At 56.3% G+C, this 22,202-nt stretch overlaps 1 protein-coding gene across 7 annotated transcripts in view; it reads right to left on the bottom strand.

The window, feature by feature from the left end:
- AHDC1 (AT-hook DNA binding motif containing 1) overlaps positions 1-22,202 on the bottom strand; it is a 64,190-nt gene that overhangs the window by 20,147 nt on the left and 21,841 nt on the right. For 4 of the 7 annotated variants that reach the window (XM_043574188.1, XM_043574189.1, XM_043574192.1 and 1 more), the window contains one exon: positions 726-904. The exons of 1 other annotated variant lie outside the window; for it this stretch is intronic. The gene's annotated coding sequence lies outside the window, so the exon portion shown is untranslated. Of the gene's footprint in view, positions 1-301; positions 537-725; positions 905-1,308; positions 2,957-22,202 lie in introns of those variants that run through there. 2 more of the 7 variants (XM_043574191.1, XM_043574195.1) reach the window with 2 other exon arrangements.

Here is a 22,202-nt window from a genome sequence, read left to right on the forward strand (position 1 = left end):
CTTACCATCCCAGGAGGCCCCACCCCCAGACCTCAGGCCCCAGGAATGCTCTTTTGGAAGTTGGGTGGAGTCCCCAGGCAGGCTGGGCTCTAGGGAGCTTCCTGGAACCCCGGAGGCTTCATGTGTCAGTTCAGGGAGTTGCCTCTGCAGGGCAGGGCAGCCCCACCTGGCCTCTGTGGCTCTAGAGCCTGGGTGGGCTAAACTGGGCCAGAGCAGGGAGTCAGGCAGTACCCCCACCCTGCCTCATCTTATGAGGGTAACCTAGCATACTTGAACGACCCCGGTCCTCCCAGCACCTCACCTTGTCCTCCCAGCTCTCTGCTTCCACAAACTCCAGTAGGGTTGGGGGGTGGGGGGAGTTCAGCTGCATACATCAGGCACTCTGGTTTCCATCTCTGCCCTGCGTCCTGGTCATTGTCACAACCCCTTTCTCTTCCCAGTTCTCTCACGTCAACAAAGTGTCGGGAAGAGTCCCCGGACTAGGAGGCAGGACTCGTGGGGACTTGCTGTATGTCCACGGGCCTCAGTTGCCCTTTCTGGATAATGGGGGAGTTTTGAGTAAGTTGGGTTAATTAATATATTTTGATTCTATCCAGGGCCTCTTTTTGGCCTAAGCTGGGGGTTGGGGGGTGGAATTCCTGCTAAAACTAGGAAATAAGTCCCCCCTGATCCCCACTTCCTGGTGGTGGCCCAGGCAAAGACCTGGCTTCCCTGTACACTGTTACCTGAGCAGGCTATGCAGACAAGGTCCGACTCAGCAGGAAAGGCCTGTCTTCACCAGTGATTCCAGGGTAGTCCCTGCGGCAGCCTGAGAGTTGCCCCGAAACCGGGGCCCTCTGCACGCACTTAGCTGGGCAGGCTCTGGGGTCCAGGCCAATGGGTAGACAGGTAGGCAAGCTCCCATCTGTGGAAGCAAACACAACACCCCAGGCATGAGCACAGTCACAGGATGAGCCAGCTAGAGGGACCAGGAGGCTGTCCTGGATGGGGTCCACTCTTGCAAAAAGTGAAATCAGGTACAATCTCATTTCACTGGGGAACGGCAAGCCTGTCTCTTGAAACCCCAGGTTCCTACTGGGAAACAGTATCATTGTATATGTAGGTACCCACATGTATGAACATGAACACACATGCTACGGTGGAAAGAACCTGACCTTCGGGAGTCACAGTCCTTGGCTCAACCCTCACCATACGATCACGGACAAGTCAATTACCCTCTCTGGCTCTTGGTTTTCTCATCTACAAAATGGGGAGATCTTATGAATGGGGAGGAATACTTTGGGGAAACTGTATATGCTAACAGCTTACTTATAATGCAGGTGTGAGAATTGCTGTTCAAAGCGATGGTGAATGCAGATTTCCACGCGGGGTGTATATGCAGCTGGCGTGTACTCTTCTCCATCAGCAACTTGGTTAGGTCTCTTGTTTTCTTTAATAACCATGGCCCTTCTCACCACCCTCCTGCTTCCTGCCCATTTGTCTGCCTCCCCGAGGTCTGTACTGGAGCCCAGAGGGGGTCTGGGAACCAGGCCTCATGGACTGCTTACAGGTTCTGGTTGCCTGGGAATTTGTATGTGTGGTAGAGATCGTGCCTGTGTAAATGAACGTTTGTGAATGTTCAGCTGTCTGGGTAAATACACCTGTATGTGGGCTCCTGGGTCTTTTTGGCCTCTGTGTGTTTCTAAATGTCTGTGTGTATACATTATGTGTTTAAGAGTGTACATGCAGAGGATCTTAGGTTTGCTCAGTTACAGTCTGTGTGGTCAGCCGTGTGTGTGTGTGTGTGTGTGCGCGCGTGCATGTGTGCGCACGTGTGAAAGGCTGATGTGTACCTGGGTTCAGTATCTTCAGTTATACGTGTGGCTGTGTTGATCCGGCTCTATTCAGCTTTGTTTGTGTGTCCAGCTGAGCCTGTTTGCACGCCTATGAGGACATAGAAATGTGTGTCTGTCTTTGTGCGAGCACCCTGACCCCAGCTGTGGTTGGGTTTGAGTGTGCCTGTGTGTGTGCACATGCTCTGCCTGGCTCTCTGCATCGCGCTGTGTCAGGAGCTGAACTGGCTTCTGCCTGTCTCAGAGCTCTCTGGATGTGTGTGTGTGGGGCGGGGGGTGTCTCAGAGCTCTCTGGATGTTTGTGTGTGTGTGTGTGGGGGGGTGCGCTTGGCTGATCTTCTGCTGTCCCTGCAGGTTTCCAATCTCGAGGCCTGTGACTGCAGGCACTGGTGTCACTGTGGATCAGTGTTACCTCCCTCCTACCTCTGCCTTTTTCTGGGCTTTCAGGGTCATGGTGTGACAGTGTGTCTGGTCACGGTGTCCCCGTGGGTCTGTTTTACTGTGGGTCAGTATGCGCTGGTGCGTGTGTCCACTCATGTGTGTTGTGTAACCACATCATTGGGTGCCTGTGTGTGTGTCAGTGGGTCCTTGTGCCCTATCACTGTATGTGTGTGCCAAAATAGCTATGTGTCAGTGTCAACATGTGTGTGAAGGTCTGTGTGCCATGGTGTGCCTGTCAGCACAATAGTGCCTCAGTGTTTGTGCAGTACCTTTGTGTAACTCCTCGGTGCGTGTCTGTGTGCATGTGCATTGCATGTGAGACCCTTTGTGAAACAGTGTGTGTCTGTGTCACTGTGTTTGTGTGCCTGCTTCCCTCCTCCCTCCTATCTCCTGCCTTCTCTCTCTCTCTCTCTTTCTCTCTCTCTCTCTCTGTAGGAGCCAGACAACTCCCCAAGCCTGGATTAGGGACAATTTATCCACAGGCAGAGAAGGAGAATTCCAACCTGCCAGAGCCTCCCTCCTCTGGTCCATCCCCCCTTTCCCCGTGGTTGGGTGGGCACAGAAATGCAGCCCGGCAGCTCCCAAGCCCTCTGGGAGCCCCCACCTCTGCAGCTCTCCAGAGGCCCAGGAGGGCGGAAAAGATGGAAATCTGGGTGGCCCCAGAGCCCTCCAGTGGGGGTGGACTGGCTGTCCCCCATCCAGGCCCCCACAGCTCAGCTCATCTTGGCCCTGTTCTTCTACATATGGTGGTGGTGGTGGGGGGGGGGGTGGTAAGAAGTCTGCATGGGGTCTGCCTGGCCCTGCAGGCTAGAGGGACCTAAGGAGCAAAGCTGCTCCCAGCCCCTCCACAACCTGATACTCCCCAACTGATAAATGCCAGCTCCCCCCACACCCCCTGAAATGGGAATAACTGGGGATCTTGCAACTGTGCCCGCACAGGCTGGGGGAGATGCTGGGAGGGGGGCAGTGTGGTGGGGGGAATGCAGGAGGGGGGGCAGGGGGGCTGAGCTGGGACTAAGGCTCCCTTCACGGTGCTCCAGGCGCAAGGCAGAATCACATGTTTCCCATTAGCTGCTCTGGCCTCCTTGTTCAGGGGGTGTTGGCTGGGGGAGATTTGTTCTGGTTGCAGACACCAGCCGAGACCACACAAGAGAGAGAGAGAGAGAGAGAGAGAGGAAGAGAGAGAGAGAGGGAGAAGGAGTGGGAGAGAGAAAGAGAGGGAGACTGAACCCCAGAGGGAAAGGAAAAGACAGAGAGGGACAGAGAATGATACACAGACACACAGAGGGAGAGAAACTGAGACAGAGAGACATGAGAGACAGACAGGCAGTGACAGACAGAAACTGCGTGACAGGCACACAAGAACACAAAAGCCAGAGAGGCAGAGACTGGTGATGGGGAGGGGCTCAGAGGGTGGGGGACAGCCACAGTGGACGGGAAGGTGGAGACGCAGGTCAGAGGCCCGGGAGTGGGTGTCCCCAGGCACAGAGTGTGAGTGAGACCAGGAGGGACAGAGAAGGGAGATCAGCACTGGTCAAGGGACTGGGAGGGTGACAGGGGGGCGAGATGCAGGGCACACCCAGAGAGGGACTGGGTGAGGGCACGGAGATGGCCCCAGTGGCGTGTGGGCAGGGGGAGTGGACGCTGAGAGCTGGCTGGGTGGGGGCGGCCAGCACACCCGGAGCCTCCCGCCTCCTGACCCTCGAGCCTCGGCGAGATAACAGGCCGAATAGTGCTGACTTGCGGTTCAGAAATCCAATATCCTCCGCGGCGCACTAATCGACTACCTGAGCTCCCGGCCCGCGCTGAGCTGCCCCGATTAATCCTGCGGCTCCACAGCCTTAATTAGTTTAACAGTTTCAGGGGCAGAAGAGGCAGGGACTGGGGTCCCCCCACGCCTGCAGGGACACAGACCCCCACGCCAACCCTGCCTGGTGCCCCACCTCCCCAGTCACCTCTGTCCCAGCCCCAGAGGCCGCTTGCCACATCGTCTGAAAAACACTGGGTCCTTCCTTCTGGGAAATAGTCCCAAGGGTTGGCACATGGGTCAGAAGGCAGGTCATGTGGGACTCAGACACCCCCCCCCCCCCCGCCGCCCTCACACTTGTCCCTGTGCTCACTGCTCTGAATGCTTCCCCTGGCCAGCCCTTTGGGGTCCTGTGGTCTACACGGGAAGGCCCTGCCAACTGTGGGCCCCATACCACTGGGCAACATGTTGTCTCTTTAGGGTGAGAGACAAGCTCCCAAGTTACTGACAACCTCCCAACAGCATGAGATAATCACACATGTCACTCCCCACAACAGCATGAGATGGGCACATGGTGACATCTCACACATACCCAACAGTCAGAGACAGGCGTATGGGTTGGTAACTACCCGCCTAACAGGATGAGCGAAGTACATAACCTGTCACTTCGCCCAAAGTGTGAGATGGGCACATCTGATACCCCCAGACAACAGGAGATAGGGACACAGGTTGTCACCCTCACAATGGTGTAACTAACATGCAGCCAGGCACTCCTACACCCACGATGGGATGTGAAATGCAGAGAACCCCTCTCTCTCTCTCTCTCTCACACACACACACACACACACACACACACACACACACACACACACACACAAGCCTTACCTCCCAGGTGTGAGGAAGGTATAGAGGACCCCTGCCCACAACCTCTCCCTTTCCCCATGAGTCCTCCCTTCAGACTGCTGGAGGGGCACACAACATATCACCCCCTTACTGCTTCAGAACAGGTGACAACCCACCCCCACTGCTCCCCCATCACTGTCGCCAGCCTGGGTGGTGCTGTCCTCTGCCTGCAGAGGCGTCACAGCTCACAGGGCATGAATGTCACCCCAGCACTGCCAGAGCCGGGCACAGCCGCATGTTGCCCCAGTGATAAACACCACTGGCCCCAGGAGGAGGTGGAGGCGCACAGGGTTCTGGGCGTGACCTTGGTCCCTGGACACCAGGAGGGGAGGCGCTGCGGCCTCCCTCCTGGGTAACCTGTCTGCCTGGCGCTGCGGTAGATGAGTGCTGGGAAGGAAGCTGCCTGGCCACACGGACGACCTGGAAATGCCACCTCCCCAAGCTGCCACCCCTGCCCCATTTCTAATTGAATGTAGTGATCCTGGAAGGGGGAAGCATGAGTGGTGGAGGGACAGCTATTGCTGAGGCCTGAGGAGCTAGCTGTTCCTGTTAAGACTTCTCAGAGATGGGTGGTGGGGAGGTGGATTAGAGGCTGCTATTACCATGTCCTTAGGGCCCGGGACTGAGGAGGGAGTGTGATGACAGCTTCAGACCTGCACGGAGCCCCTAGTCCTTATGAAGGCCCCCTCTCCAAATTCAGGCCACAGAGCCTGACAAGGAGGCCAAAGTCCAGGGGCATGACTCACCCGGGGAACAGGCCCAGCCCGCTGGCCAGAGAGTGAGGGAGGCCAGGAGCCAAGGGGCCTGGGTTCAAGTCTGAGCTCCTCCCAGGCCAAGCTGAGTGACCTTGGAGCAGCAGCTCGGTCTCTATGGCTTTTGGGGAGGGGGAAGGGGCAGCAGCGAGGGAAGGGCCAGAAAGAAGCTGAGGCTGGAGACCAGCAAGCAGAGCACTGGGGGCCATGGGAAGGAGGACACAGCAGTCCGGTCCCTGACTCCACTGCTTCCTCACAAGGAACCTCAGCTTTCTGTACCTCAGTTTCTTCAGCTGTAAAGCAGGGATGGTAATGTCAGCCTCACAAGACAATGTGATACGAAGCGGGCAGGTGCTCAAAAAATGGGAGCTTCTTACTGAGGGGGGAAAATAGACTAAGAGAGAGGGTAAGAGACTTGTCCAAGCCATGGAGCAAGTTCGTAGCAGCTGAACTCAGTCTCCAGCCCTAGTTTCCCAGCTGGAGCTGTTTCTGTTAAGACTGCTTGGAGGTCAATAATGAGTTGGGTGGGAGGAAGGGGAGGCTGTTGGGGTGCTGTTGGCCACAGAGCTGCCCTAGCGTCAAGACCAAGGAAACTGACAGGAGTCTGCTATACATCCCGACCTTTACCCTAAACCCCACTTGGCTCATCTTGAAACACTGGACCAGAGGGCCAGATCTAAGAGAGGAGGGCAGCCCACAAACGAGCCTATGACCAGCGCCTGGATCTGGTGCTTAGAAGGACTGGGGTGTCTGGGATGTCAGTGTGCAGAGTCTGCTTGTTGTCCAGGAGCCCAGAGAGGGACAGGCCTAGCCTGAGGTCACACAGCATGACAGCAGCAGAGCCCAGAGCCCTGGCCAGGGACAGTCTCAGAGCAGAGTCCCTCTAGCCCCTGGGGATGGCTGGAGCTGGGGGAGCCCTGGGGGACTGAGCAAAACGTGGCGACAGATGGCCTGCCGAGGCAGCGGCGATCTGGGCGGCTGGCAGGCATGCTCGCTCCCGCGCAGGGAAGCGGCTAATTTTAGCTGAGGCCTCGATGCCAGCTTTGTTCCCCCCCACCCACCCACCGAGGGGGCCCAGCATGCCTTGCGTGCAACCCGCCTCCCCCAGGCACCCCTACTCCCCCGCCTGGCCCCTTGTGAGTAGTGCCCAGACCTCAGGGTCCTAGAACTGTCTGCCTGACCAGGTCCCATCACACCCAGAGGCAAGGGCTAGGCCCTGGAGGCCTGGCACCCCCAACCCAGGGCCTGTTTCCCATGATTCCAAGCTCATTCCTTGAAGAGGGACAGTGAGTGGGAAAGAGGGCTAGAGGCCACTGCCCAGACTGGGAGAGAGGGCTTGACAGCAGGGGCTGGTAGTCCTGGGGGTGGGGCGGTGGGGTGGGGCACGGTCCTCTACTCACACTTAAGGTGACCAGACCCTTATTCTATGCCTACCCTGAGACAGATTCCTCTGTGCTGGAGTCCCCGTGGTGCCGATAAGCAAGGGGGCAGAAGTTACTCTAACCCTTCCCTGTTCTGCATAACTTTAACTTTGTTCCAGGAACCCAAAGTACTTGAAAGAAGTCAGAAATAGAGCTGGGGTAGTACCCTTGTGCCACTGGGGGAAACTGAGGCACAGTCGGAGACAGCCATCATTATAGCAGGGGAGGAAACCAATCCCAGGAATGGGTGAGGCCCAGACATGCTCTTCTTTGAGTTCTTACAGCCAGGGGGATTCTTGGGCCAGCTCAGCCCCTGGAACTACTCTCTGCCCTGGCCTGGACTGGTAGAAGGTAGACTAGATGGATGGAGTCTGTGCTCTTAAAGCCTGGAAAGGCTGGCACTCTTGGCATCTGGCACCCCATCTCCTATAGGCTCTCTGACCTTAGAACCTCCCTTCCCCACCTCAGATTCAACTATAGATGCCCAACAAGGTACCGGCGCATCTGGCCCCTATTTGAAAGGGGACTCCTTTGGGGTGACTCTTGGGGGGGGGGGGGCCCATCCCTGTTCCAACCCAGGGGCCATGAGGGAAATGACCAAATGGAAAATAGAGGAAGACAACTTGAAAGAAATCTCTGTAATTAGAGAGAGTCAGAAGAAGAGAAGAGGGAGGGCAAAACGAAGTAAGGAATCAGATTCAGGAAGAGAGAGAAAGAGGAAGAGCACAGGGGCAAAAGGCACAGGGCAGAATGATGCTTCAAGAGAAGGAGACGGGGCAGGGAGGGGATGAGAGAGACAGAGGACAGGATGCTGGAGGAAGGAACACAGCAAAAGAGAACTCAGAAGAGAGGGACAGAGGAGGAAGAAAAAGACAAAGACACAGAGAGACAGGCAGGATGAGGCAGAGACAAAGACAGAGAGAGAGAGAGAGAGAGAGAGAGAGAGAGAGAGAGAGAGAGAAAGGGAGCGCAAGATCCACACAGAGGGGAAGAGATGGAGAAGGAGCCTGCCACAGACAGGGCAAGGCACAGAGAACTAAGGACACCACAGGGAGCTGGAGACAGACAGGGATTGACACACCCAGAGACCAAGAGAGACAGTCGGAGAGGGTGAGACACAGAGAATGGGGCGGGAAGAAGGGGGGAGACCCTAAGTGATAGAGTGTATGTGTGTGAGGGGGGACAGCACAGAGTGAGGAGGGAGGGGGCATGAGGAGGGGGGAGATGTCGTCGCCAGAGCTGGGGGGGACAGAGGACAGAAATGGAATGTGGGTCTGGGCATGAGGCTCACAGATGCATCGGCTCCGGTTTCAGCTGGGGCAGTTGGCTGATGGGGGGGCGGTGGGGGGGAAGGAAGGAGCAGAGCTGGTGGGGGGGGGGCCTGTTGCCATGGCTGCAGGCACTGCAGGGGCACAGTCGGCTGGCACTTGGAGTTCTGGGCATGGTAGGGGGCTGACTGAGGGGAAAAGAAGGGGGGGGGGCGATGAAGAAGCCTCGCCCCTGCCCTCGGGGCTCTACCAGGAAGAAAGTTTCCAGACAGAGGATGGGAGAGGTTGGGGCTGAGGAGGGCTCTGGGCCCTGCTCCACCCCACGGAGGCTGCCAGTGGGGCACGGCTCTACAGGTCGCCTGTGGGCATCCCAGGTTCCCACCCGGGCCTCAGGCTAGCCCCTGGGGACCCTCTGGCTCCATCCCCTCCAGTCTAGCTGAAGATCCTGCATGCTGCTGCTGCTGTTTTTGCTTGCAGGGGAGCAGCAAGATTGTGAATTCAGGATCTGTAATCCTAACGCAGAGCCCAGGCCTACCGGGCTCCAGTTGCCAAGGCGACGGAGGGTCAGAGGGCAGCGCGGGGCGCCCGCTCCTCCAAGTCAGAATCCCAATTGTTAAAGCCCAAGAATAAACAGCTGAAGCGGCCGTGGGGGGGCTGGGAGGGGGGCTGAGGTCTGCATCGGCTCAGTGTGGTGTTGTCAAGCGAGATGTCACTAATTGTCTGAAGGAACGGGCTGAGGCAGCTCTTAACTGCTTCTGTGCCACCGGAGACACCTTGGCTGCCTGGCCCCATCCCCCGGGCCTCCCAGCATTCCACTGGGCCAGCTTGGTGCTGGGATTGCTGGCCCAGCATAATCTCTGCCTCTCTTGCACTGAACCCCCACATACTTTGGCTCCCAACACTCCTCCCAACTTGGAACCTCCCACCTGCAAGCTAAATCTTTATGTCCCCAGAACCAGTACCCCCCCCCCCCCCAACTACTGGGCCCACAATACAGCCCTGAACTGCCCATTTGGCCTGCAAAACCCCTCCCTGCTCCCCCAGCATCTCCACCTCAGCCTCCCAGAAGTCAGGGATCCTGGTACAAGGTGTATAGATTGCAGAGATCAGACTTTGGGCTCTTCTGATCTTTGGAGGGTAGACAAAGGCCCTCCTATAGCAAAAAGGAAGGTCTATGGCATCTTTCTGTGCAACTCCTGACTCAGTCACACACCAGAACCAAAAACCCGAGTGGGGCCAGGAAACCCCATTTCTAGCTTTGGTTGTCCTACCTACTTTCTGCGTGACTTTTGACAGGGTCCTCTCCCTCTGCAGCCTGCTTCATCTATCATCCATCCTGAACATCTAGTAGTGCCTATGCTGAGCCAGGCTGTGTCTGGAGCCCCTGCCCAGAGGAACTCCCAATCCAGTGGGTGGGAAAGGCTCATCATACAAAGTAGAAAACAATCTGAGATCCATCAGGTAAGATCCTCCATGAAAAACACAGAGCAGTTTGGTACGCAGTAAACTCATCAGTGGACTACAGCTAGTTAGTGGTATACTGGTATCCCGTTATTACAGAGAGTCGCTAAAAGGGGGGAGGTAATCAGAAAAAAAGACGGGGGAGGGCGAGTTCTGGAAGGCTTCCTGCAGAAGGTGGTAGCTGGTAAGATTTGGATAGGTGAGCAAGGTAGAGTGCTCCCTGTGAGAGGTCTTGTGAGCTCCTTCAAAGGGAGCCTGAGCTCCAAGGTCTCAGGGTCGCGAGTTCAGCCCCTCCCAGAGCAGGAAGGAGGAGGCCCTCTGTGGTCTCCCAGCCCCACACGCCAGGCCCTGCCTCCTTCTCCACCCACCGAGCCTCCGGATAGCAAGAGATTGGTGCCTGGAGTGGGGGCGGAGGGCGTGGGCAGGGCTCCTGGAGATTGGTAGCACCTGGAGTGATGTCACGAGAGGCGGGGTCAGGGTTTCGGGCACTCCCCCAGCCCGAAAGCCCCAGACCCCTGCCCAAGGCCAGAAGTGCGGTCCCCGGGAGGGGGCGCTCAGACCACCTGGCCACCCCTCATCAGGTGGCGGGCGGGGCTGGGGCGCTGTCCGTGGGCGGGGAGCTGGGCGCGGAAACAGGGGATCCCCCAGAGAGGGCCCAGCCCAGCCTGGGGCTGGATGCGTACAAAAGGCGACTTGTTCTTTCTTGGGATGCCTGCGCCTTCTCAAACATACCTACAGCCACACTCCAGGGACAGCTACACCCACACATTGCTACACAAAGCCTGCCAGGGTGGGGAGTAGGGGGGCTGTCGCCAACCCAAGAGGTCACCTTTAAGAACCTTGCCCCAACAGCCTTTTGCCACAGGCTCAACACCATTCGTTTCACACCATCCCACCCCAAGTGACCTGGATACTCCCACAGCCACACACACAGCTCTGGGGACACTGATGCAGTCACATTCTCATAATTCCCCTCTCTCTCAGACCATCTGTAGCTCACCAACTCTTTCCGGCTCTAGAGTCAGACCAGGAGCTTCAACAGGGTCACCTTAGCAGACGGTCAAGCCCATTAAGGTTACTTTTTACTGAGCCCTTATTCTGTGCCCATCCTTACAATGACCTTTTGTGGGGAGTGGTATTAGTCTCATTTTGTGGGTGGGGAAACTGAGGTTTAGGTTTACTAGCTCACGTAAGGCAAAAGCAAGGATTTGAACCCAAGTCAAACTTGACTTTAGAGCCCGTGTTCTTCTGTGTATTGTCTCTACCAATCATACCACCTTACATCCTAACACCCCACCACACACACAACCGCGGACGGCAAAACAATCTGAGTCAAGGTGTAATTCTCCACCCCAAACACATGTCAGTGTCACAGTCTAGTATCAGGCGGTTTCTCTCACTCATCAGACAGTGTACGTGTGCTGAGGGGGAAGAGCCTCTAAGCTCTGCATCTCCAAGGTTGGCCGTCAGTCATTATAAATGGGGCAGAGAGTGAGAGCAGGGCCAGAACAGGCTACCTCTAACCTTTCCAGCAGGCTCACCTCCACCTCCCCTGACCCCGGGATGACAAAGCACTGCCATACTGGCTGGGGCACCAGGCCTGCAGCTCTCCCAGACCCCTTGGGCCAAGATCCTCCCTTAGCCCCCAACCCCTGCTGAGAACAAGTAGAAACAAACTCCTTCCTGGGGATGTCAAAGCACCTTTCCTGGGGGAGGCGGCTCTGTGATCCCCTGAGCCAGCTAGGGAGAAGGATCGGGTTACTCTTTCCCCAGCTGTGCCTGGACTCCTTGGGGCTGACCTTTCACCTCATCCAGGCCAGGACCCAAAGGGGGCCCGGAGTGCAACCCTCACCTCCGGTTAACCCTCTGCATTCCTAGTCTTTTCATTGTGGGGGTGGGGTTGGGGGTGGGGGTGCTACCAGGACCCAGAGGGTCTCAGGAAGCCCGGCTGGGCTTGCCAACCTTTCCCCACCCTCCCATCCTGGGGTCCGGTTTCCCAGAGAGCTTTACAGAATGCTCCTCCCTGCCCCCTGCCCAAGCTGCCCTGCCCTGCCAGGATCAGATACCTCCCTCAGCCTAAGCAGCTGAAAATGACCTGGGCTATTTTCGCTCTGGGATCGCGTTGCAAACTCCCCCTTGAGCTGGCAGCTTCCCACATCCCTCCAGACCATTGCCCCCCACTCCTCATCCCTAACCCAGAGCCACTGACTTATAGGACAGGAGGACTTTTAGAGACCACAGGCCTAAAAGCCCCTCAGATGGGGAGACTGAGGCCATGAGGAGTCAAGCACAGGGCCGGGCAAAGAACCAGGCTTTCTGGGGCTCCGCCCAGGCCTCTTTCTACTGTCTAGCACAGCCTGCTCTGTACCCTAGATCTCAGAGCCTCTGACCCAGCCAAAAACCCAGCCGACCTCCTCCAAGCACCGGAAAGTCACACTGGAGGCTACCCACAAGTCTCTGTGCCGCTCTGCATGTCAGAAACTGCTTCTGCCACACTCTTCTCTTTGTTTAGAAGTGGGACCAGGTCTGTACCTGTATCACAGCTATGTGGATCACGGGAATGTTTTGGCAGGTGCAAACTGGGAAGAAAGACAGGGAGACCGAGGCCCAGAGGAATGGAGGGTAGATTGATTCAGGCTTTCTGGGGTTTATGTGGCATAATGCTTCCATGTTCCCAGCAGCCCCTTGCTCCAGCTTCTTGGTACCCCCTCTCCATTCCTACCAACCCAGCCCCCCTCCAGGCCCCTGCCCCTCCACCTCAAGCCCCAGTCCTCCTGGGCAGGAATGTGACTGGTCAGGTCTGAGCTGACCACATGAGTGGCTATAAGGCGACAGACCCCCCCCCCCATCCTCCTCCCATCCCCCCAGCCTGGGGGAGCTCACATACCAAGGCAAGGTGGGGGGGGGGGTGCAGCTGCTTTAACCCTTTGCAGCCAGGCTTTTAGGGTGAAAAAGAGAGGTAACTTTATTTCCTATGGCCACTCCCATTTAAGTGGCGCAGAACTTGGAGTTCTGCACTTGGGGGATGGGGGTGCCGGGGGGGGGGGGGCCTGGGGATTGCAAGCAGAATTGACTTCACTGAGGAGGTGGAATGAGGGCATTTGCCCTGCTAGTCCCTGTTAAGAAAAATTATCCTTTGCCACCCCAACTGTTTAATCTCATCTCCCATGACATTTGGAAAAACAGTCAGGAGCTGGTACTGAGGAGAAGGAAAGAACAAATCATGAACCCCAACCTCAGGAGCCCCTAGTCTGATGGGAGAAATACAACCCTGCCCTGGGGAGTCTGAGCGGGGGGAGAGCAGGCACAGAGGTTGGGACAAAGAGCTGTGAGCAGAGAAGAGCATGTTGCTGCGCAGGAGTGGGAGGAAGCCAGGGCAGGAGCAGAACTAGCCAGGTGGGGTCAGATCAGGCAGGCTTCCCGGAGGCCCCTCGGCCCACACCCCTCCCCCCAGGCTCTGGAATCTCGGGGGTCAGGGCTGAGGGACAGCCCCGCCCCCTGCTCCCCTCGGGCTCAGGAATTCCACCAGCCAAGGAGGGGGGGGGGGGCAGCTGCTTCGGCCTCAGTCCAAGTTGGCTCCCACTGGACCGGGAACTGCAGCTCCTCCTTGGGGGGGCCCCCCACCCCCACCCAAGCCCCTGGGCTGGCCCCCAGCCCCCTCCCCTCCCCCTCCCTGGCTGGCACTGTGTGTGCCAGGCGCTGGCAGAAAACAAACCCGCCGGGGTGGGTTTGCAGGGAGCGGGGTAACCTTGACACAGTTGCGGCAGTCGCTAATGGCAGACACACACTCCGCCTGTTCTGGGGGGACTGTTGCCGTTGCTAGGAAACCGGCAGCCGCGTGAATGGAAATGGGTCAGTAAACCTGGGGAGAGATAGTGTGACACTCGAACCACTGCAGCTGCTCCAGCCCACACCGAAATCCCTCCTCTTCAATATTTATCACTCCCGCCTGGGCCCTCAGCTCCTGCCAGACCCTGCACCAGCCTGGCCCTCAGGCCCCCCACCCCCAAAGGCTCCACAGGGGAGGGAGGAGAGGAGAGATGGGGGGTTGCTTATCCGCTCCTTGGGGGGGCCCCCCAGGCGGGATGGAACTGGTTCTGGAGGAGATTGAACAGGAAACAGAGTCTAATCCTGTGGCGGGGAAGGGGTTAAAAGGTCAATTCACGCCTGTTCCTGACTTAGGCACCGTGGTAAAATTACTGCAAGTGTGAGCAGGCTAGCAACCGCCTGCTTGCCTACCTGCGGAGGCACTGATTAAGACAGGAGACCTCCCTCCCCGAAGAGATGGAGGGGAAAGAGGCACCCAAAACGCGGCCAGGATTCGCTCACAGCTTGAAAACACCTTCCTTTACAGCCAGGCAATCTCCCTAATGTAGCCTAAGGCTTTCGAACAGCCAGAACCGATGCCTCTCGCACAATCTGATAAGCACCCCAAATGGACAGGAGCTGCTCACTGCCTTACAATAAATACAGTCCCGTACACACACCCCTCAAAACAGCCAGACACTCACTGTTCAGGAAACCTTGACGAAACCCCTACAATAGAACATGACAACTGCAATCCCGGAACAGTGCGGTTCAGCTCAACACCTGTAAACAAGCCGACCAACCTAGGCACAGGCAAGACCGTACTGTGTCAGACTGTGCTGAATCTTCCATCACTTCCCAGTAGGGCTGGAGGCTCCCCGCGCTGTCTGCCCGAACCCAGAGCTTCGCTCTCTGGTTCATCTGTGTTTCTTTCTTTGCCACCGCCAGCTTTCTTGTCTTGCACACACCCCAATATACGGCCCCTTCGATCGCTCTTCCGGACACACCATCCCACAAGCTAGCTGCCTCGTGCACCGCACCCCCCATTCCCTAGAGGCTGACTGGTCACTGACACACACATTCCCTTCCCCTAGAAGCAAGCGGTCTCACAGCCCCGACTGACACAAGCTCTTGTTCTTAGGCACAGGCCTCTCTACTGACAAGAGACACCCTGGGAATCAGCAGTACCACTCGCTTGGGTGCCATGCCCCCTCCGCCCACCACAATCTCTGCCAGTGTCCCTGAGCAATGTGTGTAGGGAAGGGAGGCACTCCAGTCTTCTGGAGGTGGGGATACCTCCACAGGAATCTCCCATCTGACTCGGTTCTGTGTGCTCCTATCTCCTAGGATACATCAGTCAACACAGTCTCGGAGCCTGTCAGAGCTGGAAGGTGCCTTAGGGAGTCACTAATCCAGCCTCCTCTGCTATGCAGGAGGAAATGAAGGCCCAGAGAGGGGAAGTGGCCTGCCCGAAGTCACAGAGCCCAACTGTGGCTACTGGTCCCTCTCTCTTCAGTCTCTCACAGAGAGCTCTCTATGGGTTGGGGAGAAATTGAGGGGGTACAGGAAGCCCAGGAGGGCTTCCCTGAGGCGGAAGGAGGTGGGGCTGGATTAGTCAGGAGAGGGAGTCTACAGTCCTAGAGAGGAGCTTATGAGAACTGCCCAGCAGTGGGTTCAAAGACACGGACACCTGGCAGCCCTGGAATCTGGGCCACATAAATTTGCTCGAATCTGGACTATGCCAAAATGGTCTGGTGGACATTCATCCCCACCCCACTTCTTATCCCAGGGCCCCTGGCACCCCCACCCCCCAAGCTGCTTCCCCAAACCACAGGTAAAGAAAGGCTCTGTTCCCCATTGCTGGCCTTGAAAGTACATTCTAGGGAATCTCTGGCTTTTATTATTTAAATGAACCTCTGCCAGAAAGCCTCTGGGATGCTCCTGAAAGAGGTGTTCTGCTAGGTAGCTTTTATGTCCACTCCATTTTGCAGAAAAGCAAACTGAGGCTCACAGAGGCACATAGTTTGCTCAAGTTCACACAGACAACAAATGGAGCCTTGAGTTCCTTCCAGTACATAAGGAAGGCCAATCCAACAGGAAACAGGGAGAGCTGGAGGGGGGGGGGGGTTCATGGGGGGAGGGAAGGGTGGGAATTGACACAGGCCCAGGCCTAACATCCTGGGCTGAGGGGGAGCCAACAGGGATCTTAATTTGAATCTGGGTATCTGGGTTCCACCCCCACCCACTCTAGCAGAGGTGGAGTGAAAGGTCAGCGCGGTGATGGGAGGGAAAGGAAAGCAGGATTCCACCCGACTCTCAGACTGCCTAGGCCATACCCCAGGGAGCCAGGCCAGGGGCTGCCCAGCTTCCCCTGGCCCAGAGCTCCCTGCCAGCCCCCACTCCCACTCCCAAGGAACATTAGAAGGAGTATTATGAAGAGACCTGGCCCCCTCTGTGGGCCTCAGTTCCTCCATCTGTACTAAGAGCTGGCTTAGCAGGAAGGACTTCTAACAGCCCTTGCAGCTTTAACAAAGTTTGGTGGCCAGTCCCCAGGACAAATTCAATGTCTCTTCCCTAGTCTGGAGCTAGCTGAGAACGTTAACTATGTGTTCAACGAATAAATGAACACCCAGTAAAACCAACATCTTTCCACCCTCCCCAGCTTGAGAGGCACTACTTACCTTGGGAAGCCAAAGTTCACAGGGTTGTTGGAGGGGAAGGGGATTCAAATACTTTAAGGGCTCTGAATGAGACTGTATGTTACACAGGTGCCCTTTATTTCCTGTCCTTACTACGTGCAGACACTGTGGTAATTGCTTTAAACATTGTGCAACTTGAAGCTCCACAAGGCCGTGGCCTACCTACTATTAGCTAGTTTTTCAGATGAGCAAAGGGACTCAGGAGTGAAGGGACTAGCTCAAGGTCACACAACCAGTGGGTAGCAGAGGAGGGATTCCAACTGTACCCACCTCCACTGCTTTTGTTTAACGTGGTGAGGGTGTGCTGGGCTGGGGCAGGAAATGGAAGTTGAACAGGGACCCTTGGCAAGGGGAGAGGTAGTCCACCCCAGGCGAGGGAGGCGCCTGAGTTGCCAAACGGTTCAACAGTTTGCAGAGCGCCAAATGGTATTGGAACTAGCAAAGTGTGGGAAAGCATCCCTTCCCCTCCCCCACAAAGGGCAAGGTAGACCTCTTTCCCTCCCCCTTCCAAAAGTGAGCCCTGAGAGGTCACTTACCTACTCCCCTGGATCTCAGGGCTCCTGTAAAAGGAACCCCCTCCCTCCCGGAGCCCTTTTCTGGACTTCAGGACCTGCAAGGTGCAGAGCTGCCCCCAAAGAAAGCTGCCGCCAACGTCCAGAAAACTGTCCAGGATTTTTCCGGCACGTCCGCCCCCCACCCGCTCGGCAGTTGCGGGGGGGTGAGGGGAGTGGCGGGGGGGGGGGTGTTGGGAGAAGACGGCCTCGCCTCCCTCCTAGAAGCCCTGGGGCTCCTCTCGCTCGAGCAGGAGGCTCTGGTCCGTAGGCCCAGCAGTTCTCGGGCCGGAACAGTCCGCCTCCGAGTTTTCCCGCCGCCGCCGCCGCCGCCGCCGCCTCTCCGGCTACCTGGCAGGCCGGCGCTGCCCCCTGATCCCTGCCACCCCCCCACCCCCCTCCCAGATGAGGCCGTGGAGCTTCTGACTCCTGGAGGAGGTGACGGGCCGAGAGGGAAACCAGGCGGCTGGGGGAGGGGCGTTGCCTGCACCTGGCCCCTCTCCGCCGCCCAGGCCGGGAGGGGCGGGACTGGACCCCCGCCAGACCCGCGAAGAGCGGCGGGGGGAGGGGAGGTGTGCCGCCCTCCACTCCAGCGGCCTGGGGGCGGGTAAAGAGATGTCCCCCCACGGCCCTCGCCGCGGAGGCGCCCCCTAGGGTCGGGCTTCGAGGCGCCCCTTCCCGAGCCGCGCGCTCAGCCCGCTCCCCCGGCCGGCCGCGCTCTCCAGCTGCAGGAAATTCCAGAAGCTCTCCATCATCCCGGCGCAGCGCGCAGTCCGGGCTGCCAAGGCTCCCCGAAGGAGAGCCACATGCCGGCCGGCCGCGCGGCCCGCCCTCGCCCCCCCCCCCCCCAACCCGGCGAGGCAGCCACGTCGGGCCGGGCGGGGGCCGGGCCGGCCGCCCCTTCCCGCGCCCCGGGCCCGGCGGAATGCGTGGCAGCCCCGGCCGGGGGCTATTTTGAGCGGGAGGGGAGCGGCCCAGCCTCGGTGTTTTCGGCTTTTTCCTGGCCCCCGGCCCGCCCTCCGCCAGCCCGGGCCCTCGGCTGCCCGCGGAGTCCGGGGGGGGGGGGGGGTGTCACGTGGCGGGGGAAGGGGAGGGCCGCCGCGATCCGGCTCGGGCTCAGGCCCCGGCCCAGGCCCGGGAGGCGCCCGGCGGCGGTCCGGACCTGCGCTCTCGGGCGGGCGGAGCGGCGGGATTATTAATAGCGCGCCTGGCTCTGGCGGCGGCTCCAGGGCGCCCGCTACCTGTACGCCCCTCCTCGGGTGAGCACGGATGGCCTGGGCACTCCCTCCCCAGCGGCGGACTCAGGCCTCACTGGATAGCGCCACTGTGCACCAGTGGCCAATCATCGGCCTCGATTTCCTTACCTGTAAATTGGGGATGTGCTACCTGGCTTTATATGGTGGGTACCGAATAAAGGTTTTACTTGCTGTGTGCCTCTCTGGGCAAAACACCTTCCCTTTTGAGGGCCTCAGTTTTTCCATTTATAAAATGAGGGGGTCCGAGAGAACTCTTTTCAGGGGAAGAATCCCTTGCATGTGAATAATGTATTTTCACTTACAACTCAACTGAACTTATCAACTACCCAATGGTAATAGCCAACACTGAGTACTTGCCCTGCATGTATTAACTCACTTCATTATAAGGTTCCCATAAAGTAGGTAATATCCCCTTTTTGCTGATGAAGAAACTGAGGCTCAGGAAGGTTAAGTGACCTGATAAAGTTCACACAATGGCAGAGGCCAGAGTCAGATAAACTTTGGCTCCAGAGTCTGAGTTAACTATTGAAGTACAGTGCCCTGAGATCAGCAGGACAAACACCCTTCTTAGAGGGAAGGAAACAGGCTCAACGTGTGATTTGCCAAAGTTGCCTTTGGCCAGTTAGTGGCAGAGGTGAGCATCCAATGCAGATCTTCCAATTCCTAGTCTAATACCCCACTGCAACCCTCTGAATCTGTTCAGCTTCTGCCCTGGGGTAGCTAGCAGGTTTCCCTGGGATGGAGTCCTAGAAATGAGCACATAGGCACTATCCCCATGGCCACAAAGCTTTGTCTAGGGCCCTGGGGATCACCCTTGGTTCCCAAGGGTCTGACCCAGGCTCCTGGGCCCACAGGGTTCACTAACCCACCAAATTCTAGACTTAGCCTAGCCTCAGAGCCATGGGAGTGAAGGCACCTGGGGGTGAGGGGAGATGGCACAGAGGGGTAACAGCCTGGGACAGGGCATGGAGTTGCTTCCTGCCCCCCCTCCCTCCAGCAAGGAAGCACAAAGGCTGGCAGGCCCCCCACTCCGCCCCGGAAACCTGGCAGTTTATTTCTGTCTCTAGGCCCCCTGTTTCCACACAGTCAGTCCAGGAAGGCTGGCAGCAGCTGGCTTGGAGGGGTGGAGCTCCTGCTCCCTCAAGGGTCCAGCTGCTACCCTGCCCCACCCCCACCTGCCAGGCCAGACCAGACTCCAGAGTCGGAGGTGACTCTGGGATGAGGGAGGGAAGAGCTGGAGGCCACTTGGTCAGGACTGCAGAGGGACCCCTCCCAACTCCCAACCCAGAGCCTAAATGCTCCCCTAGGGTGAGCCAGTCTACATCCACTTCAAGTTCGCTAAGAGTATAACCCCTGGCGTGTCCAACTCTATTCACTCCAGATCATTCTGGCTCATGACTCCTCTGGATCCTGGTCCCAAAGAAAAGCCCATTTCTAAACCTGTGCTGCCCAATATGGTGGAAACTAACTTGAGCACTGGGAATGTGGCTAGTTGGAATTAAGATATGTCGTAAGCACAGAATATGCATCAGGTTTGGAAGCCTAAATACGAAGAAGAAAAAAAGGAAACTATTTTATAATGATTATATGTTAAAACGGTAATGTTTTGGGTATATTGGGTTACATGAAATACATTATTAACATCAATTCATTTATCGCTTTTAATTTTGTTTAATGTGACTACTAGAAAATTTAGATTACATGTATGGCTCCCATTACATTTCTATTGGACAGTGTTGTTCTAGATCATATGGTACTCTGGCTTAGGGCCAAGACTTTGCCTGCTCTAGATCAATATCTGTGTGGCTTTAGCTCACCCACTTCCCTATATTCAGACCACAACCTTACGTGTTGGTCTAAATCTCACCACCCCACACCACCCCACCCCAGCTTTCTGTGAATCTAGGCTCAGCCAGAGATTACGGCTTAGTCTGCTTTAAACCACTGTCTAACACATGTCTTGTTCACCAATTTTCAATATTTGGATCCCAGCAAGAGTGTGGTATGGACTGTTTTCCATGTTAACCGGCCTGATAGCCTGAGGCCACAACCTTATTTGCTTAGATCACTGTCTAGTAACATTTAAGATCTAGACATCCTTAGGAAGAATGAGGTTCTAGATCAAGAGTTGGCAAACTATGGCCCAAGAGCCAAATCCAACCCGCTATCTGTTTTTATAACTCAAGTTTGATGGGAACACAGCCACGCTCATTCATTTATGCATTGTCTATGACTGCTTTCAAGGTACAATGGCAGAGTTGAGTAGTCATGACCAACACCCAATGGTCTATAGCCTAAAATTTGTATTATCGAACTCTTTACAGAAGGTTTGCCAACCTCTGTTCTAGATGGCCAAGTCCAACCCACCATAAATCTACATTCCAGCCTAAGGCTATGCCCTAGTCTAATCTAGATTACCTCCTTCCAGATGGTACTGCTGACCAGGGTCTAAACCAGAGCCTAACATGCACCACATGCTGCTTGGGTCCAGATTCCACTCTCATCTCAGGAGATGGGCCCCAATACTCTTTTCTGGGATGGAAAGGGTGTCTCCACTTCTGAGCTCCCCTAGAGGGATCAAAGCCCACTGGCCCTTCCTACTGGCCTTGGGAATGGGAAGGGAGGGTAGATACCAGAGATCGCACTGGAGGCTGAGTCAAAGAGTCAGGAGCAGAGCATAATCTGACCTAGAAGACAGAGTAGCCCCATACCCTACTTCTTCCCAGCAGTCTCCAGAGCAAGTCACTTACCTGGGAGTCATGTGGGACAGGTACCCTCCCCCAGCGCCCCCCAGAAGCTAGACCAGGGAGTTTCAAATGGAGTCTTCATCTCTAGCTCCTCACTTCCAACCACCTATCACCTCGGGACTGAGTGGTACCACTATCCTTTTCCACAGTTCACCTCTAGCTGTGCGTTTCCACAGCTTTCTTTGAAAATCCTCCCACATCTGACCCCTCCCTGCCATGTCCCCGTCCTCCATACTAGAATCCTAGCCTTAATTTTAGCGGTGATGATCTTGGGCTCTCGAGCTGACAGACCCAGGCTCCAATTCCAGCTTTGACTTTGGGCAAATCATTCCACCTCTCTAGGCTTCCTCAGTTTCCCCATCTGTAAAACAGAATAATAATAATGGTACCTACCTCACAGGGTTGGTGAACAGACTTCACAAGATCATGATGTATACCACTCTGCCAAGCCCCTGGCCTGTAATAAGCATGTAATGCTACCTGCTATTTTTATTACTATTGATCACCTAATTTGGTTCCATGGATGGACTTTGGCAGATCTGTAAACCTCCCAACATTGTAACCAAAAAATTTTTTTTGTATTTTTCTCAAGAGAAGTTCCATCATCTTCTCAAAATGGATCCTTTGCTCAAATGTTTAGGGAAAAAGAAAAAAAGAGAGGGGGGGGAGGAGTCTTTAGTTCAATCCAAATGGGGAAATAGATAGGAAAGGACTAGCCCAGGGCCCCTCAGAAAATGTGAGGCAAAAATAATAATAATAATAATAATAATAATAATAATAATAATAATAACAATAAAGTAAGAAAGAAAATGTGAGGCAGACCCAAAGCTAGCAGTCAGGAATTGATCTCCCAGGTCCCTCTTTCCACTAGTCCAAGCTGTTTCTCCAACCTGACCTCGCCATTTCTTTCTTGCTCAGCTATGACAGTCCCCCAGTGGGCTCCCCACCTCCAAAATGCCTCCACTGAACCTCCTCTGCCTAGTGCCACATTTGTCTTCTTCAGTGTCATTCTCGTGACACAATGTCCCTGCTCCAAAACCTGTAATGGCTCCCTACTGCTGCTGAGGTCTTTAGCCTGACATTCAAGAGCCTTCACGGCCAGCTCTGGCCCCCGCCAACCTCCTTCCTCGTTGTGGCCTCTTGTCTGGTCAGTGGAGCTAACTTCTTCCTCTCCTCTTTCCCCCTCCCCACAGTCTCCATACCACCCACACACTCACTCAGTTCTGGACAGATTCTGCCCCTTTGCTCAATCACACAGTGTCTCAGGCCCAGCCTGCTGCCCCCGCTCTGCCCTCAGGGCTGCCCCTGGGTCCAGCC

This window comes from Prionailurus bengalensis, chromosome C1, assembly GCF_016509475.1.
Source record: "Prionailurus bengalensis isolate Pbe53 chromosome C1, Fcat_Pben_1.1_paternal_pri, whole genome shotgun sequence".
Taxonomy (NCBI): Eukaryota; Metazoa; Chordata; class Mammalia; order Carnivora; family Felidae; genus Prionailurus; species Prionailurus bengalensis.